This window comes from Boleophthalmus pectinirostris, unplaced genomic scaffold (assembly GCF_026225935.1).
Source record: "Boleophthalmus pectinirostris isolate CB_2022bp ecotype Guang Dong unplaced genomic scaffold, ASM2622593v1 HiC_scaffold_2, whole genome shotgun sequence".
Classification (NCBI taxonomy): Eukaryota; Metazoa; Chordata; class Actinopteri; order Gobiiformes; family Gobiidae; genus Boleophthalmus; species Boleophthalmus pectinirostris.
In genome coordinates this window covers 16,714,818-16,736,471 of record NW_026571152.1, presented here as the reverse complement: position 1 = coordinate 16,736,471, position 21,654 = coordinate 16,714,818, and the positions used below count along the sequence as shown (strand labels likewise).

General features: G+C 39.8%; 1 pseudogene; it reads left to right on the top strand.

Moving 5' to 3' along the window:
• Positions 1–17,877: 17,877 nt before the first annotated feature.
• On the top strand, positions 17,878–17,995 carry LOC129409648 (5S ribosomal RNA; annotated as a pseudogene).
• The last annotated feature ends 3,659 nt before the right edge of the window (positions 17,996–21,654 follow it).

The following is a 21,654-nucleotide window of genomic DNA, read 5'->3' as shown; positions in this document are numbered from 1 at the left end:
AGAGCTGTCAGAATCCAGGTCAGAGTGCACCATGAGCCACCCCATCTGCACAGAAGAAGGGATTCCCCTCAGCACAGGCACAGGGAAGACTCTGCCCTCACTGTGGCCAGCTCTTATGTAATCACAACATTATATAATTGACACAGAATCTGCAAGTTTGGCTCTGAGCTGGAGTGTGCTTGTTTGGAGAAGAGATTTCAGTGTAATGAATAGAGATACACGATTATGGGGAAAAAATGATAACGTTTTGCTGCTGTGATTAGATTTGAGATATATGTTTAAAGGTGCATTGTGTAACTTTTGTGTTCAAATGCTTTTCTTCGTGGAGATGTTATTGCTTTGTCCTGTAAACCTTTCTATCTTCATGGAGACCAAACCAGACCAAGTTACAGGTCAGATCTGTGGAGAGGCAACCCCGCTCACAGTCAGAATGCCTGTTTTTCATATTTTTGAGCTATAAAACCACCTGTAATTGAATATATGTAAGGTAGAGCTGTTTAATGCCAGAGAAATGACATATCCATAGAAACAAACAGGTGGTGCACTTTTAAAAAGCCTAACTCACCCACTATAAGACCTTGAACAATTAACTTTCAATAACTCTCGTTTCTTTGTTTATTTAACACTATCCGACTGCTTTGTGTTTCCCTATTAGGGTTAACAGGTGTTTGTAGACTAAGAATGAACTGCATTCACTGTTTATACTGAGGCTTTGGGGAGGTGCTTTGTGCTAAAGACGAGTAGTAGTAGTAGTGGGCTTAGGGGAGATGCAGACTGCTGCTCAGAACAGATGCTCCGAGCTGTGGGAATAGTCCTGCACTATCAGACAAACAAGCAGCACGGCCTGTGGCACAAACATGATAAATGACTCATTAAAACAATTAACAGGCAAATTTGTAATCAGCGTGTATTACAGCTATAGGCGTTATGGGTGACTGAGTTCACACGCTGTAGCATCAGGGTTGTTTGTTGTTCAGGTAAAAGTGGTAGTGTTTTCAATTTGTGTTGTGTCGTTGATCAAAACTGTGCTGATTTATCACCATTTCACAATATTGATTAGCTTGAATTACAATGGGTAATAAGATAATAAGTGAGGCTGCCAATCTGCTCCACTGGCCCCTCCAGCCACCACTAACACTCACACACACACCACATTCATACTAGGCAATGTGCAGTGCCTTACCTATGGGGAAAAAAAAATAAAATGCCACTAGTACCTCACTTTGGCACCTGATATTACCAGGGGTATGTTTGTGCATGTCGCGTCCAGTGTGAAAGTATGGCATTTTTCAGACTATAAGTCACTCCTGAGTTCAAGTCGCACCAGCCAAAAAAATGTGTAATCCATCCATCCATCCATTTTCGTCCGCTTATCCGGGGCCGGGTCGCGGGGGGAGCAGCCTAAGCAGGGACTCCCAGACTTCCTTCACCCCAGACACGTCCTCCAGCTCCTCCAGGGGGACCCCGAGGCGTTCCCAGGCCAGCCGAGAGACATAGTCCCTCCAGCGTGTCCTGGGTCTTCCCCGGGGCCTCCTCCCGGCGGGACATGCCCGGAACACCTCCCGAGGGAGGCGCCCAGGAGGCATCCGGAACAGATGCCCGAGCCACCTCAACTGGCTCCTCTCGACGTGGAGGAGCAGCGGCTCTACTCCGAGCTCCTCCCGTGTGACTGAGCTCCTCACCCTATCTCTAAGGGAGCGCCCAGCCACCCTGCGGAGGAAACTCATTTCGAGCGCTTGTATCCGCGATCTCGTCCTTTCGGTCACTACCCAGAGCTCATGACCATAGGTGAGAGTAGGAACGAAGACTGACCGGTAAATCGAGAGCTTCGCCTTTCGACTCAGCTCCCTCTTCACCACAACGGTCCGATACAGCGACCGCATCACTGCCGAAGCTGCACCGATCCGCCTGTCAATCTCACGTTCCGTCCTTCCCTCACTCGTGAACAAGACCCCGAGATACTTGAACTCCTCCACTTGAGGCAAAGACTCCCCACCCACCCGGGTGGGTGGGGAAAATGTGTAATGAAGAAGAAAAAATATATCAGCCGTGCCAGACTATAAATCTCACTTTTGGGGAAATTTATTTTATAAAATCAGAGACCAAGAAACAACATTTCAGCTTGAAAGGCAAGTTATAGTAATAACAACAGAATAGAGAACAACAGGCTGTTTAATGTAACATATTAAGTTATTCAGATAACTATAACAATAAACAATAAGATAACATAAACAGCAGAACATAACAAGTTTACCAAACTCTCCATCTCACTCCAAATTACTAAATCCATTGAATTCATCATCCTCGGTGTCACTTCTGAGCAATTCTGCGACCTCTGGAGGTAAAAAGAGGGCCGCTTCCTCTTCTGCGTAGCTGTCAGACACAGTTAGAATTATTCCCGCCTTTCTGAATCCCAACAGGATGGTTTCGGTTGTCACTGAAGTCCATGCTTTGTCGATTCATCCAGTGACTTCCAGGAAAGCTGCATGGCGCACCATCCTGGTTGCCTTGAAGCTGTGTTCTCCTTCCCCACTTTCTGCAAGTCCCTCACAAGTTTCTCGCTCACTCCAAACTTTCTTTCTGCTGCTCGATTAACGTTTTCAGCTGAATATTTCACTACTTGCAGCGGGACAGTGGATTTTTCTGCAGGAGACATACACAGTAGAGGGCAAAGTGACAGTGGTACAGGAGTAATAGCATGGAGTAATAGTAGTAGCAGATACACATCCCCTCTGGAGATGTAGAAAGACCCCTGAGCAAGTAATACTTTTCAACAGGAGACATGACTTAATATGACACGACGCAATTTTTCTAGTGTGTATTTCTTTGTAATATACCACAGTGCGGCATTATTCATATCTAGTTTATATTTAAGGTGTTTATTGCTAATATAATTTCCTGAAAAAACATGCACTGTTACTGCACAGATTTGATCTATAACTTGGCCTGATGTCATCTGACTCTTTCCTGCCATCCTGCGGCTACAATCCAGGCCAAGCAATCATCGTGGAGAAATAGGTGCCTGACCATCTACAGAAAAGTTACGTATTGCACCTTTAACGTAAAAAAGTTATTTTAGTTTAGTACCTGTTTTTGCATTGAAAACATTGTGAAAATTTGAAATATGATATTGTTTTTCATGAGGCTGCAAAAGTATAAGTATCATAAACTTTGATGTATTTTTTTTACAAGGACACATGCGTCATAATCCTGTTCTGAAATGACAAACTTTACTGGTCTGTCTCCACCAAGCATTCTGCCATTTTTCTCATTTAAATTTGGGAAGCCGCCACATTTGTTTCACTTTGATAGAGGGCTTATTGTCATGGCAGGACAGACTTCCACTGTGTATTTTAATGATTGGAGCAACAGCAGTGCTCTAAATAAAGATAAGCAAGACCCGACTCTGCTTTGTTCTAGTTTAATAGACACATATTATGCAAAATTTACTTTTCTGAGCTTTAAACCTTGTTAGATTGTTGTGCCCTCATAAAAAACATATGTGGGCTTGAATTATATTTCATTCACATGTTTCATTTAATGAGTCACAATACTGAAATTTTAAAATGATTTCAATTTAAAGGAATATATGGAATATACAATTCCGATACCATAATATTAATAAAAAAATGGATTAGAATGTAGGGGTATAATGACACTGGCGATATCACAATATTGTCGTAATAAAATTGCCATGATATCGTTGTGGTCTCATCACAGTATTTAACTGTGCGTCTTTAGGCAAAAATAAGAATTTTCAGTCCACTCCTGTGGCTCATAGCACAGTAAACTACATGGACCATAATCCAGTGTGCCCCTTGTGAACACACCAGCGGCTTTTAAGTCTGAGGTCGAGAACCATTTTGGGTATGCCAAACGAGAAAGGAGAAAAGGTGACGGACAAACAACAGACACTGTGCAAACACTGCCAGTGCATCGTACGGTACTCCATGGGAAATACTAGCAACATGAGAAGTCATCTCATAAGCCGACATGCCGAAAATTTTCAAGAATGTGTTTAGAAAATCAAGTTGGGACAAAAAACTACACGTGAAGCATTTACAGCAGTGCTCAAGAAATAACCAAATACATTACAACCAAATACATATTCGCAGAATATAGAACAAGTCATTTGCATCCATTTTCCACAGTGGATGGCATTGGGTTTAAAGGGTTAGTGGCTAAACTGAAGCTGAAATATAAAATACCATCACATTTAAGTTTTTTTTTTTTTTATTTCCTATGAGGAGGACTCAAATACATTGAGTAAAAATGTCAATAATGTCAAAATGTCAATAAATGTTGTATCAAATGACCGCTCAAAGTCATTTTATAATGTCAGTCTTGTTATTATGTGTAATATCGTGATATCGTGAGTCTCCCCACCATATCGTGAGCTTTCCCACGATGTTGCAATAAATATCGTACCGTGAGGTTCATACCATGACGATATGGTATAGTGAGACTTGGATATTGTTACACCCCTATTAGAATGTGATTTTCAACTTTAAAACGTTCTCTTATATTACCACACGGTTTTATATATATATCCATTCGATCCAATCCACTTTATTTAAATACTGAAGCACATTTTATAAACATGACGGTTCACAGGTTAGATGTTTCAGTTTGTAGCCATGGTATAAAGTACATTAAACTACTTGGAGCCATGCGTTATGCAGTTTTAATGCACTGCTTCTTGTTGTTTAATGCTTACTTAGAAAAGGTAAAATAATTATCCCAAAAGTGTGCTCAAAAGGGAATTAAAGCCACAAGAATGCATAATATTGTGTTGCTTAAATAAATAATCACATAATAAAAGGTGATGGAGAATGGAGGGGTTCAGCCCGGGTTTGCATGTCCAGGGATGGTGTTGCACTTCTGGGGCGATTCTGTTGAAGTAGGGGCAGAACACCAACACAAGCCTGCTGGGAGAAACTTTGTGAAAAGAAAAGAAAAAATAATAAAACAAAAATGTGTGTGTTTTTGGAGTTTGGAGTCACACAGCATTGCCAGAGGTATAAAGAACCCTTTCTGAAATATTTAATATGTGCAGTTGGGTCAGAACAGATGGAGAAAAGTCAGCCATTTTTTTTGCTAAAACAACAAAACCACAGAATAAACAACACTTCATTTTATTATTATGCTTTTTTTTATTATGTACTAAGGAAGATATATTGTGCTTACGTAGGCTATATAGTTGTAATCTATGACACCCGTGGATCACTATATGTTATATTTTGGATCATTTAGATCTCAATATTGAGCTGGAACAATCTCCGGGTTGGAAAATTGCAGTGCCCAATGAGATTTTAGAAGCCAATTCCCTCTATATGAACAAAAACTTTACACATCAGTTTTTTGAAATGGGTGTGCTGGAGGAAAGAGAGCAGCCCAAGAATATCAACAGAGAAAACTTGGAAATTTAGAATTTTATTAGGACATCAACAACGTTTCAGCACTAGGCCGGGAAAAAGGGGATGAGCTCTAAGTGGCTTCTTAAATAGGGTGTGGCAAGCACCCAAGGGTCATTAAATGAATAGAGTACCTAAAACATATTTTAAGGAGCATAATACAAATGTGCTGAATGCTTTCTGTACAATGCTTCTTAAAATGTTTTGGGGTTGTGAATGAAAGCCTAGTGCTGAAACGTTAATGTCCTAAAAAATAAATCACAATTTGCAAATAAGATAGTGTGCAGGATTTTTCTCTGTGTCTCTGTCTCTTGTTTTTTTCATTTGTGCCAAAATGGATATGAGACATTGCGAAATGTAAATCTAAATGTATCACCAAGAAAATAAATTGGAGAATAAAGTAAGTACAGACCAGTGGGCGTGTACCAGTGGCAGTAAAATATGGATTGAGCAATGAATAAAAATTACTCAAACATTTATGAATCACACTAAACTTAAGGGAGGTTAAATGAGAAGATGAAACAATATCATGATTAAAAGCTCAATTTTGCATAATATGTCTCCTTTAAACAGATAGACCTTAGAATCTTACAGCAACCCGTCATATTTATTTGAAATATTATGACTATTAAAACATGACTTTTTCTATGATGCAATTTCACTATAGTCATATTAAATCAAATATATCTTGCTTCTTGGAGTAAGATGGGGAAATCAAGCCAGTTGCATCATTATGAATACTAATGAGTGTTATGAATACTTGCAATATACGATAACTGGTAAGGAAATACACTAAAACATGTTTCATTTTCAATAAGGTATAAATAAGGTATACTTGTATTCCATACATCAATGAATCAATTAAATCAATATGAACTGTATTCAGAGAGAGAGAGAGCTTTATATGACTAAATTAAGATGGATATTTGACTACATACTGCCTATGACTCCGATAACCACGTCTAAGCACATATTTTACTTGTATGGTACTAACAGGCTAAAACACTGCAAAGATTCATCAGACAGTTTGACAGTTTTTTTGCATTTAACATTTTATTTCCTGGTTGGAAACATGACTTCATACTAATTTGCAAATAGAGATAAAATGATAAGAAAAGACCTTGAACATCTGAAAAAAATAAATAAATAAATAAAAATGATAAAAATGTGTTTCTAGTATGTAAATTGTGTAAGTTGTGCCTAACTTTTGGATAGAATTCTTGTAGCGGGATGTCGTCAATATAGAACCATAGAAATATATGTGACTCTCTAAAATAGCGTTCTTGTACAGTAATTTTCCACATATTTTCAACAATTTTCAACACAACAGCACAGTTTGATTGGTGTCTATTTACAACCAATTTAAGTAAAAAATGTATAATAATTTAAGTTGTGAATGTGTAATGATCGTCACCTCACATAACAGCACATTACCACCTTAAAAGTATTCAAAAACAAACATCACAAGTCACACTGGGGGTGGTTTACATGTATGTGTATTGGCAGAATGATTAGAAGTTACCATGTTGACACAAAGCACACATTAGCAAAGGCAGCCAAAACATGTGTAAGGCTCCGTCCGCACTTTGAGTCATTTTTGTTGCAGATGCAGTGTTAGTTCACCATAATCCGATGGAAAATGGCTCCAGAGATGGAACAGTCTGGTGTCACAAGCTCCCACAAATTCATTTGAGATGGATCTGTTCCTGTACTGTGTGGACGCCTGAAAACGTTGATATATGCTGACGTAGGTCTATGCCCTGTGAAGTAATTCACTGCCAAAACGCTAAGAGGCTAGAATATATGTCCATTCATATAAAAGGTCTATGCGTATGACCTGTAGACGTAAAGTCTCTGACAAGTTTAACATAAACCATCTCCAACGCAACAGAAGCACAGAACAGACTCACCATGAGCAGAACACCCCTCTGTCACAGAAAGAACACATACTGTTTAATCCACTGAGTCGTGTCCTTTAGTCTGACAGAAGCTGAACTGCAGCAGCGCACAATAGCGAGCTGTTTTTTGAGCGCTCAGTTTATGCAAATTAGCCATGCGGTTTTAAGTTTCTGTAAAACGTTAAACATATGTCAAACTGGTGGAGAGGCTTGCGGACACAGAAACGATGTGTGTGGATGCAAACATTTCCAATACGGAGATACGGTGATTCGTTCCAGTGTGAACGTAATCTAAAATTGCCTGAAAACTCAACCTGTGATCAGTACGATTGTTCATGGTCCTGTTTAGGAGTTTGATTTTCAACAAAAAGGGGAAAGTGACTATCTGAAAAACTGTAGGCTAATGTTAGCTAGCTTGTGACTGAAATGTGTTGTTGTTTTACAGCACAAATCATCTCAGCTGTTGTAGTTTCAGCTAAATCATCTCTTTATGGTTAGATTGTGTTAAAATAAAGATTAAAGGTGCACTGTGTAACTTTTTTGGTGGAGGGTCCAACACCTGCTTGTCTCCATGATGATATTACCGCTTTGCCTTGTTGTTTGCCTTGTTAAACTACAGTATGGAAATAAACTTGGTAATCACAGTGGAGACAGGATAATGGTCAGATCTATAGAGAAGCAAGCCTGCACAAGGTATTTATAGAGTATTTGAAGAAATTTTTGACCTACAGCACACCTGTAACTGAACAAATGCAAAAGAGATATGTTAATGTGTCCAGGCAAAGAAATAACATCTCCATGTAGAAAAAAAAGTACATGTAGACAAAATTGTAATGTAAATGTAGAAGTTACATTTACATTACAATTGGGGTAACAGTAGGGTGACCATATTTCCATTTGTGAAAACCCAGACACCTTACTGGGGGTGGGAGGTGGGGCCTCGATATTGAGCTACAGTCATCCCTCACTATATCTCGGTTCACCTTTCGCGGTCTCGCCGTTTCGCAGATTTTTTAAAATCTTGGACTTAAGAGTGAGAATGCCGAGCAGTTTGTCCGTAAAGCGCGATCGGGTGTGGAGCTCTCCGTCGGTCCTTTCTCCTGCGGTCACCTCCGAGCCCGTCCCGACAGTGAGTCCTGTTTCACTTCTGGTTTAGTCCTGGTTTACCCTGTTTTAGTCCTGGTTCAGTCCTGTTTTAGTCTTCCTCTTCAGTCCTGGAATCAGTCCTAGGTTAGTCCTGGGTTATTCCTGGTTTAGTCTTGGTTCAGTCCATGGCATAGGCAGCACAAAAATTTTATATAATAACGGGCAAACGGGCAGGTGTGGTGTTGTACTGGGGGTCTCCAAAAACGGACCCGTGCAGGACCGTGCGCTGTAGGGCTCCATTACAGAATAAATGAATCTTGGGTTCGTTACGTAAAGAAGGAGGAAAATAACAAAAGGATGACAGCAGCAATAAGGTTTAAGAAGGATGTAGAAAGGGTTGCACCTGTCCTGTCTGAGAAAATTGTATAAAGTGTGTGCTGAGGGGTTTTACAGCCTAAATTGTAAAATATAAAGTTGACTACTTATTTTTAGAATATAATCCCCGTGATAAACGAGGGACCACTGTACTCTCACTTCGCAACCTGTGCACATAGCCTCTCACTTGTCCTGACCGGGATGGAAAACTGAGAATTTCTTGTACAAGTCACTGTTAAATGCGCATTTGCGTTTTGGCATGTTGCAGACTGACCGACTGTTTGTGTTTGCCCGCTCCTTCTGAGTCACAGAGAACTACGAGAGACGCTCAGTTTAATGTCCCCAATGAACGGTAATGAAAACCCAGACATTTCCATCACTTAAAAAAAAATTAAAACTCGGACGCCCAGGACAAGGTGCAAAATAAGGACATGTCCGGGGAAAAATGGACGTTTGGTCACCCTAAGTAACACAGCTTCAGACAGAGCAATGCTTACAGTTAGCAACACACAACCCAGAGAATGTTGATAACATCAGCTGCAAAGTAACTATAAGTTTTGGCTGCAGGCTGAGAGAATACCGACAGTACAAGCTCTACCTTCAACACAGCGAAGTAAACTGGAGTGCAAGGCCCACAGGGTGAGACCGGGCAGGACCAGTTAAAAGTGCTAAAAGTCAATCACCATCCGTTTAACAGGAGACCAAACTCACTCTGACAACCGCAATGCATTTAATTACAACCGGGAGGAGAGTGGGAAAACAGGTTTGTTAGGAGGGTCTGAGGTGAAATTATGGGATGTCCTTGAGCAAAAACATCCGTATAGGAACAGAAATGCTGCTGGACTTAAAGTGGATATGACAGTTTTTTTTTTTTTTTTTTTAGTTTTTCTAATTATTACTTGGTGGGATAGTACCTGTGGTCAATATTTATCACAGTTTTGCATAAGTCAAGTGTCAATTTGTGGAAGAAAAAGTTATAAAAATTTGCTGTAAAAAAAGTTTTAAAACAGATTACCTCTACATATGTCATCAACACAGAAAATTCCAAAATGCACAGACAATTTACGAGCAAGTAACACATTTGTTCTGATTGATTAAACATTGATTTAACAAAATAAAAGTGTTGTTTATTTGTCTAATGCGCAACTTATTTGTGGCCCTTGTTTACATTATGGTTGCTGGGTAACAGAACTGAATTTACCTCTGCTTATGTCCTATTTGCTGCCCTCGTCCAACCATGGGAGTAAAATGATAAACTTTGGTAGAATTTGAAAAAAAGGCAGGATTTTTAATAAAGTCTTAAATATAAGTATGTTAACTATGTTTTGGTTCTCTTCCTGTCATATTTAAGTGGAACCAGGTCAGCAGTGCTCACATTTGCAAGTCTTTTCACACTGATTTTAAAATATATACAAGTTAGAGCACGCTTTACTTGAGTACAAAGTTTCCATACTGTTTCCACCACCGCCAAAACAGACAGGCTGCTCAGAATGTCTTATCAGTCCAGCCAGAACCACACGCTTTGACAAAACTTTACAGGGATGAGTGGGTCTGGAACCGTATCCTGTGTGCCGGATTCTAGACGGCGTGATTGACAGGTGAATTGACCAATCCATTGACCAATGGTTCATTTGAGCAAAAAAAAAAAACTACAAAAAAACAAAAACAGCAACTCAAAGGACTAAGAAACAAACTCTTATTTATCTCAAGTAAATGAAGTAATATTTTGTCCTAAATGATGCATTTGAGAGTCACACTGACTGTATATATAAATGATCATAGCCATCCCATGTTCATGTTCCAAATATGAAGTGGTCATGGGGACACTTCCAGCTCCATCGACTGTTTCCAGTTGACTTTACACTGAACAATTGTCACCCCTCTCTCTATAACTGCTGCAGTCAGCCTCATTATTTTGATCTTAGAATGTTTGTATTGACCCGTTCTATGTGATCTACCTACCTATTTTGTACATGAATTCATAAATACATAAATGTACATAAATTGTACATAAGTTCCTGTTCCTATTCCTGGCTCCAAATTCACTCTTAAAACTGTTAGCATTGTGAGCTTCATTTGATTGGAGGTTAATGGGTGATGTCACACTCATTAGTCCACTTCTTTATACAGGCTCTGGAGACACATGATACAACTGAGCAGCGTTGATTGGACTGTCCAAAGTTACATCTATGGTTCAATTCCTGACCCTTCTGTGTTCAAACAGAATGTAGAAGTGGACTGGCTGGTGAGGGCAAAAGAATGTCACTGGTGTAAGAGTTCTCATTTCATCCTGAGCCTACATCGCTGCCCTATGTAAGTTTTCAGGTGGAGATGTTGTCACCTGCATGTCTCATAGCTCTTACAACAAGCTCCAGCTGCGCCTGTTGGCAGCAGCCTGGAGGTGAGGGGCTGAAGCAGACAGGCGGACCCAGAGGACGTGGGCTCCCCGTCGGACATGAAAGGCCCGGCTCTCCCCAGCATGCAGCAGCAGCCTATAGATTCACCCTGAGCCCACAAACAAGAGCTCTGCTGGGAGACGCAGCGGGCGGTCCTCCCCTCAGGCTGGGTCCTCTTTGGAGGTGTGTACTCAGCCGCATCGCACCATCAAAGCTTTGCACACTGCACTATTAAAAAGAAATAACAATGATGAAAAGATGTCCCTATAATAATACACTAAAAAACACCATAGTCGACTTTTTAGAGAGTCATGTCTACCAAGTTTGCAAAGTGCAGGAGTATCTTTTTTGTATGTAAGATATACAGATTAGTAGTTTGCGATTATATATGTCTGTAATTCACTGATGGAGCACAGTCATTTTAAAAAGCTTTAAAGTATGTTACATCTTTATTTTTTATGTCAACACGACCTAACCATGTCTACTAATACAAGGTAAAAAAAAAAAAAGTAAAATAAAAAATCAAATTAGCTTTTGCTTTTAACAAATTCTGATTTATTCTTGATTACAAAACAAACCAAAAAAAAAAAACATTGGAGATGATGTCCCATTTATTTGTGTTATAATTTGGTGTTTTGATTCTCAAGATTCTCAATTATCCAATCAGAAAGCAGAATAAGCCTTACACAAGTCTCATTTGGGTTGCCAATTTCAATGAAAGTGAGTTGGTTTAAACCTACAAGAACTCGCTCTGATCTGAATGGTCAGTACCTAAACCCCAGCACATGCAGCCAATCATTAATCTTTGGTAGTGCAGCCTCTGCAGCTCAGTGAATGAATTCTGTGTGAGAAAAACTTGGATGTGTCCTCTATCTGCAGCTTAAAGCACTAGTAACAGAGGCGCAGTTGTGATTGAAATACCATTAATAGCACAGGCTGCATACAGTTCCTTTTAAGACTTGCCATTTCAGAGCAGCACAACATGACATGACAAAACAGAGCATTACATAAGCAAAGTTACCCTGGAATTTCAAAATGCAAAGGAGGTTGGAGCATCCCCCTGGCTCTGTTAAATTGGATCTGCGTGATGATTGGATTATTTATTTGCCTGTTTATTTTTCTGTGCGAGCCTGATGATTTCCCTCCAGCGTTACCCCAGTTTCTCGCGGCCTGTTGAGTCTACCTGAAGTGCTCCCCCTGTGGACCAAAGCACCACACTGGGAAGGGCTGGCAGCCACTTAAAGAGTGCACTGGTAGATTTTAACTAGTCCTGACTTTTAATAATACTAGAACTACATTCCAGCAAAAGTTCTAATGCAAGTAGTGGAGATGACAAAAGTAGAAGCGCTTTACATCAAGGAACCATTCACAAATTCACACACACACTCACACACCAGTGTATGCAGAATCTAGAGGAGAGGGGGTTAACTGTCTTGCCCAAGAACACAACAACAGCATTCATTTCTGGAAGTTGAAATCTCACCGCTGTGTTTTCCGCAGTGCTTTATAGTTAGGGCAGCCACCTTGAAAACAATTGCCCCCCGTCTTGACTATGTCCCTCCAAACCACGTGAATCTTTGCAAAATTATGGTCGTCGCGCCATGGTCCTCACTTTCGCCTTTCACCAGCATGGTATCTCCTCCTCCGTCCTCACTTTCGCAGGCACAGTATCTCTGCCTTGACGAACTAATTTTCTGTAGGAAACACTGCACCGCCAAACTGTCTGTCAGTGGATCTGTCTGCTCAACCAATGATGTTTATGAGATTCAAACTGCCAACCTTTGGATCAGAGAATGAACACTCTACCAACTGAGCTACTGCTCCCCATTATAAAACTGAGCTTACATTGACTGTGTGTTGTAACAGCTTTTTATAAGTTCATCTCCAGGAGATGCTATTGCTTTGCCTGGAATGTCCCACAGTACAGCATTAAAGAACAAAAATCATTTTGTATGAAACTATAACATACTAAGATCATTACTTTACATTTTGTCAACTGATTTTCTGTGGGTAGAGCAACCAAAAATTGTGTTCAAGTAAGAGTAACATTACTTCAGAACAACATTACTCAAGCAGAAGTGCAAAGTAGTGAATCAAGAACTCAAGAGTTAAAAATTATTCATGAAACCTACTCCTCAAGTAAGAGTAACTTCAGGACACTGTCAGGACATAACATCTGATTTACAATTTTAAGTTAATGTGACTTGAACTAAACATTAAATTATTTCAGAAATGTGGCATTTTCTATATCATAAACATCATACATGAAGGAGCAATGCAGGAAACACAAATGTTCATCTAATTTCATATTGTCAACATAAAGCTTTTACTCAAGTAAGAGTGCTGTTATTTGAATAAAAATATTATTCAAGTAGGAGAAGAGAAAAGAACTCTGAAAAGTACAATTTCTTTAAAGGGCCCATATTGCCCTATTTTCTGATCTATTATTATAATGTTGTTTCAATCACACATGTTTAACACACCACCCTTGCATAATTAGGCTGAGTTCTTCTCTTAAACGGAAAACACTCTGTTCCACCTTGTGATGTCATGTGGTATTGTAGGAAATGCTCCTCTGTGTTTTTAAACTCCATGCACCTTCCCTAGAATCATTTGAATCATCAGCCCTGGAATTGCCAATCTCTGCTGAACAAAAAGTAAAAGGTAGCTGTTAACTTGAAAACTACCACTACATGACATCACAAAGTGGAACAGAGCATTTTGAGCTTTGAAGATACAGACAGATTAGTAATAAAGATGACTTACAGCTCAAAACAATCAATTTATTACACTAAATTGATTCTTGTGAACTTTAAGAACTGTAAAAAGTTACTCAAGTAAATGTAACTGAGAACTACCCACCTCCGCAAGTGGCCGTCATGGAAAACACTTCGAAAAACTGAAGACTGAGAGCTTGGTCCTTTGAGTTCACTCACTGAAGCTGTTAGTGGGAAAAACACAGCACTCTTTCATCTGTGCTACCAATAACATGGACACTCCTTTCAACCCTTGCTGTGGAGAGAATGACTCAAAACTGAAGTGTCAGATCAAAGGGTTAATAGAAAAAGATGTGAATGACAGATAGTTTACAGAGAGAGACAGCTGCAGTTGGTCCTCACTCCAGCTCCTTTCTTGACTGTGCTTCAAAGACAGTTTCAGCACATTAAAAGGTGAAGTTGGGCTGTTTACTCAATCACATGGCAAGCCTAGTCTTCAAGCACTGCCTTGTCCAGCACAACCTGTGAAAAAGATAAAAAAAAAAAAAAAAACCCAAAAACAAAACAAAACTGCAGCCTAACTGATTTTTGTCCATATATTGGAGCAAAATGTGTCTTGCCCCAGTACGGATGTATTGTATAAGCAGCTTCTGAGATCAAAATAAGTCTAACCTTAGAATAAGTCCATGTATTTGCAGTAATTACAAAGCACTTTACCAGGAAGTGTGTGATTAGCATGCTAGTTGTTGTCAGCTTTACTTTAGCAGCAACACACTGCTCTGGCCTCTGAAAGTTATGAAAAGTGTTTAAGTTTAAGTGTATAAGCACCTATGGTCATGAGCTCTGGGTAGTGACCGAAAGGACGAGATCGCGGATACAAGCGCTTGAAATGAGTTTCCTTCGCAGGGTGGCTGGGCGCTCCCTTAGAGATAGGGTGAGGAGCTCAGTCACACGGGAGGAGCTCGGAGTAGAGCCGCTGCTCCTCCACGTCGAGAGGAGCCAGCTGAGGTGGCTCGGGCATCTGTTCCGGATGCCTCCTGTGCGCCTTCCTCGGGAGGTGTTCTGGGCATGTCCCACCGGGAGGAGGCCCCGGGGAAGACCCAGGACACGCTGGAGGGACTATGTCTCTCGGCTGGCCTGGGAACGCCTCGGGGTCCCCCCGGAGGAGCTGGAGGACGTGTCTGGGGTGAAGGAAGTCTGGGAGTCCCTGCTTAGGCTGCTGCCCCCGTGACCCGGCCCCGGATAAGCGGACGAAAATGGATGGATGGATGGATGTATAAGCACATTGCTGTGAATAATTAGGAAGCTTGGAATGCATAAAGTATGTGAGGAATAACTATGGACTACTGCAAACTGTTTACAATGAATAACTTCTGTATATCATTGTTAATGAATATTGATCGAGAAAGACATTTTTTATTTGAAGTGGTGGTATTATGCAATTTATAATTTTTTTTCCTACTCAATGTTTCCTCATCAAAAACATACCTGAAGAGGTTCTGGATGTCATCATGTCATCCATGCATCCATAACTCCTGACTTTGGATATCAGAGTAAAATATGACCACAGCTTTTTCATTCCTGTTGCCAGTATTATTCTTTTTTAGGTTTGTTTTGAGTACATGTATCTGCTTTGTAGAGTCAAACATCATTCCTTATCGGGGAGCACCCATTTTTCTTTACAAACTGAATGGGATCCAGAATATACACTTCTTCAATACTTTACAAAGATGTGAGTCTGGTCACCTGTGAATCTTCCTGAGTTCAGGGAGCAGACTGATCTCAATCTGATTAAAAAAAAAAAAAATACTGAGAGATCATTCTGGATTTGCGAGGCAATAGGAGCTGAGGAGAATAGGCAATACCCATGTTCACTTATTTGGAACACAGTGGCTAAAGGGCTACCTATGTTCATCTATATAGTCTGCATAGGAAATAGTCTTTAAACTTTGATGATTTTTTTCAATTTCTAATACTCCTAGTTACAATAGTGTAGCATTAAAGGGGAAGACATCTAGTTGAAACATTTAGCAGCACTTAGTCAGATGATACAGCTAGTTTTACACAGGCAAGTCTTCTTGTATAGCTCTCATTGAAAGTGTGTTGATAAGATGTGTGTGTTAGTTGAGTCAAATACAGTATTGTATTTGATTCAAGGTAAAATCACTTAGCAGCTTTGGCGCTAGCATTGTTCAGTTGAAATGCCCTGTTACATTTTACAGTGTACCATGTTACTGCAATCAGCAATCATATTTTTAAAGAAACTGCTGTGGCCTCTGTCTTTTAATCCTTTCACATTGATTCAGCCCCTTGATCCAAACTTTCCCAAAGAGCCTGCATGCATCTGTTGCCATGACAGTGGGGTTACTATCCGGCCATATCTCCACTATAGTTTTTATGTTTAGTAACTATATATTTTTTGTTTTTTTTTACTTTTTAATTGTAGCAAAAATGATAATACTGTTGGGGAGCTTTAGCATACATTTTATCTTTCGCAAACTTGGAAATAAGATTCTCCTCAGTTTCACTTCACTGCCAAAAGCAGTTTTAAAGCCGTACACACCCCAAAAAACGATATAACCTACAGGCCAAAGTATTTGTGAGAGCTAGGAACTATTACATTGTTTGAAATACCTTCTTCCTCCTTTTGTGGTTTGAAAATCAGAGACCCAGCTTTTGAGGTGCTGTATGACCCATGAGTGAACTCCAGTCAGTCACTTTTCTCCCTAATGTAGAACCATAGTTGTTTTCATATGGTTCTGATCAAACTCAACCCACTTCCTCCATTCTCCCAATCTGATATGGTACTACAACAGAAAAACAACTAATTATATTACTCAACAAAATGTCTTTTAACATGCATGGAGTTGCTACACATATCTGGAGCTGTGTTTTGTTTCATTCACATGTTTGAGTAACCCTTTATTATAAGTCTCTCCAAAGCTCAAAATGCTGTGTTACACCTTGTGATGTCATGTAGTGGTAGTTAAGAACTTAACAGCTACCTTTTATGTTTTGTTTAATAGAAACTGGCAATTCTAGGGTTGAAATTTACTAAATGGAGTAGAGCACTAATGGTATTACCACATGACATCACAAGGCAGAACAGAGTGTTTTCTGTCTGAGAGAAGAACTCAGTTTAAATATGCAGGGTTTATGTCTTAAACTAAGATGACCAGATGTCCCTATTCAGCCGGGACAATTCCTGTTTTGAGCCCTGTCTGGTCAGCCTATGTTAAACATACATGAATGAAACAAAACACAACTCTGGGTATATTTTAGATGAGAAAACAACAATATAACATAGATCAGAAAATAGTGGATTATGGCCCCTGAGTTAGAAAAAATGCAATGGCAGTCTAGAGTGCAAAATAATATCCACCCCAGTGTTAACATGACTGCAGACCTTGTGTATTGATTAGCTGTATTTGCCGCGGCCTTGTCGAGACTTCAGTTACACGATACAAATGATCCCTTGGTCTCCAGGCTGTGTGGGAATACTGGTGATCCCCGGTGCTAAGTCGATAATTGACCTCCACGATGTAGGCTAACTTAGCTGGCTAACAAGCTAGCGTTCATGCCAGCGGGCAAATGCAAGTCCATATGGCCTTCAGATCCATGAGGCTGCTGGGCTGGCTTCTTCTGTGTTGACAAAGCAGCAGAACAACACCATTTGTGGCATCTCTAACCCACTGTCTGACTCAGCACTGAACAGCATGAGACCAAACACTGCTATGGAACTATAAGAGATGACTTGTAAATGCTGTTGGATATCTTTGCATTGGTATTTTCGTGTTTTATAATATTAAATCTGGGAGGGACTAATGCCTTTAATACTTTTATTATTATTTGAATTCTTGGGATGAATAAGTGCGATTATGATTAGACTTGTAATTTATATTGTGATAAGTGGGATTATATTTGCCTGGGATCCTCAATACACACTTAATGTTATTTCCAAACTACTGAGCACATCTGAGCATCAACATCAATTTGTGGCCATACCAGCTTGTAAAAGCCTGATCCCAATCAGATCTCAGAAGCTAAGCAGGCTGGGCCTGGGTAGTACTTGGATGGGAGACCGCTAGGAAGTCCAGGTGCCACAGTGGGGGGCGCAGTGGCAAAAAACTGTTGTTGTGTCCTTAGGCAAGACATTTCACCCACATGCCTAGTATGAAAGTGGTGTGTGCGTGAGTGATGGTGGTGGTCGGAGGGGCCGATGGCGCAGATTGGCAGCCTCACTTCCGTTGGTCTGCCCCAGGGCAGCTGTCTCTACAGTAGTAGCTTACCACCACTGAGTGTGGAGTGACTGAATAATGAACTGTAAAGCGCTTTGGGTATCTTGAAAGGTGCAAATTCAATCAACTCAATTAAGACAATTTTAAAATTGTACATATATAGGCCGCACCTGAATATAAGCAGCAGGCGTCCAAGTCTTTTCTTGCCTCTGAAAGCTTTTGTCATCTTTTTACATTTCGTCAGTTCATCATGCTGCCGTCTCCAACGTCTCACTATCAATTAATTGATGTCAAGTTTGCGTGCAGCAGCTCTGTGTCCTTCGACAACCACATCAATTGCTGTTAACTTAAAAGCTGCATCATCTGCATTTCTTCATAAGGAGGGTGTGTGCATGAAGTGCAAAATAACTGTTCAAAACACAATCAAGCTAGCATCTTCCTCAGCACATCACCCCCGTCTCTCCCCATACTTGTCTCCTGCAGAAAGAGCCACTCTCCTGTCTGTCTCGTAGGATTTCAGCAGATTTCAGGTTCTCTCGGGGCTAGGCTAGTTGTGTCAACCAGGTATGAGTGGATTTCTGGCTACTGAAGTTTGAGACGTTTCTTCTCGTCATTTATGCACTCACCTGATTTAATGCATACAAGTAAGATGTATCCCATCACTAATGTTCATTTAGCATCATAACTTATTTTATCACAATATTGCTAGCTAACACTGCAACTTCATGTTAACCCTAGATGTGTTAACTGCACAGACAACGGCACTTTCTGCACTCAGGCTGCCGCACATCGTCTGTGTTGCCAAACCATAGACCATATATATGAATGGACAATGTGCCAAATAAATAATCCGTCCATATATTAGTCACATTGTTTTATAAGCCACAGGGTTCAAAGTGGGAGAAAAAAGTAGTGGCTTATAGTCAGGAAATTACGGTATTTTATGAAGATGTTCAGACGGGTGTGAGTGACAGGTGGATTAGCCAATCAGGGACATGCATCTGTATCAAAAGAAATATGACTGCTTACGAGGAAACACAGAGGACTGAAAAACATTCTGGTGGTAGAAATTTACCTTTGTTCAAAATAATGAGTGACCAGTGAGCTCCTTCGTTTCATAAGTGTCACTAAAATAAACAAATCTGATTGGATGAACATGTTTGGTTCTGGGATGAGGCACGGTGGAGTGGTGACCACACTGCTATCCCTCAGTATAAAACAATAAAGAGGTAAGGACTTCACCTAGTTTGTACTTGAATGGGAGACTGCTGGGAATACCAGGTGCCATAGTGGGGCAGCAAGTGCAAACTAGTTGTGTCCTCTAGTAAAACACTTCACCCACCTTGTTAAAATAATGTGAAGTGTGAGTGAGTGCTAGTGGTTGTCAGAGTCGTGCAGACTAGCAGCTTCACTTCCATCAGTCTACCCCAGGGCAGCTGTGACAACAATAGTATCATATACATCTCTATATACAGCGAATGAATAATGCACACAACTGTAAAGTGATTTGGAGGGTTTGAAGTGCTTTTTATGATTAATGCATTATTATTCTGATCAGACAGGACATTTTAATTTCAAATATGATCTGCTAAAGTAATATAAGTACATGCATTTCAGAACGTGTTTGTAGAGATTTGATAATTAGACAAGAAAATATGTTTACAGAGAAAATTATGACATTGAGTCTCTGCCATGTGCTAATTGCTTCAATTCAAACTGTTATTTTGATTTGATTAAGAGCTCTTGTTTTCAGTACAATATATTGTTGATTTGAACCTACGCATGTCTGGAGATTTGTGTTTATGAAAAATATCCTTATATACATTTAAATACTGCATGACTAGGGCAATCAAAGTGTATTTGCATGTTTTCCAATTTACTTGTTGTGAGTAACAAGTTAAAAAGTAACAAGAAAAAAGAAGTTTGTATGTTAAGGTCTTAGAAGATGTGATTTCTTAAATGTAAATGCACAGATAAAACTCTTTATGAGCTTTTAACTTTTTTAGCTTTAACATCAAAAACATATTTGCAGTTGTATTTATTATCATGTTTCATTAATGAATAAATCAGTTGTTTTCCCTGAGCACTTGAAAATGCTCTGTTTGCATTTTGCCTTGCATGCCTCATTGGAAATTAGTGTTGTCACGATAGTAAAATTTCAAACTTGATTTCAATACTCAATACCGATTTCAATACCACAATGATCATAAAAACACTCTTTCTTTAAACAATAGAATGTGATTTTCAACATATAAATGATGGTACTTTCCTGTATAGTGTGGCCTTATATCTGGGATCAGTTGTCCAGGTAAGTTCCACAGTGATTTATACGCAGATACTTGTCTATATGGTCTTATACTTATTCAAGATCATGCTAAAGCTATTCAGGAAAGGTTAATTTGTACTCTGTGAATGTGACTTTTTTAGTATTGATACCCGCTCAACCATGGGAGGATCTACAGCTCTGAATTAAATGCAGTTGACCAAAAGCATATTTAAAAGAGAATTAAAGCCATAAAAAAAGTAATATGTGTTCTTTCGATAGACGAAATAGTAAATCCCAGTATTTTGGAGCTTAGTGTTCTCCAGCTCAAAGCCCGTGCAGTTAGAGGGGCCATCTCTCTCTGTCCAATCTCTCAGAGCCACTTTGTTTTTCCCATTTGTGCTGGCCGCCGGTTTACAGAGAGCAGACAACAAACGGACAGTGGGGAATGGAGGACATTAACGGGATATTTACGCGATTTACACCCCCCTTTACACCTCCTTTACACCGCACAGCCAAAGTAATGGACCACAGGAGCTCAGGAGATTTTTAGTGACAGGACTAAACTTTTGTTGGGCTACAAAGGATCCTTTAATGTATTTGTAAAGAAGAATGGTAGTCTGGGGGTTTAAGGCTGAGAAGACAAAAAATGAATTACATAGTCTTTCATGTTGATCATATTTAACTGTTTATTGCATTGGCAACAATGTCACATTCTAAAGCAGTTTCAGAAGGTGAAATGGCTGAACATAGATACTAGACCATAGCCTAAACCATGTGGAATGCCTCAACAACTTGAATGAATGAAATCGAGACAATTGCTCTATTCATTCATTACATAATATTGCACTCAATCACCACATCTGCAAAGCATTAGTCTACCAAATATACAATGGATTCAGAAGATTCCAGGCACAGCGGTGTGTTTGCATATTGTCCCTATGTCTTAATGGGTTTCCATCAAATGTTGTTTCCCCATGACTTTCAAACATGAGAGGCAGCCTCCAGCAAAATCCTGTCTCAAGAGGTGGTTACACTACACTGCATGCTTTTTCCTAAACTTTACAAAGTTACAGACTTCTTCCAAATCATTGAAACCCTGCATCTCTTAATCTGAGGAGAGAAAAGTTTGATTCTGTTTAAATAATGGGGGATATGACCCATGAAATAAACTAATCTGATGGGACGATCTGAGTTTGGCATGAGACACCGTGAAAGGAGTCATAAACAGACTGTAAATTCTATGCAGGATCGAGGACTTCAGTTT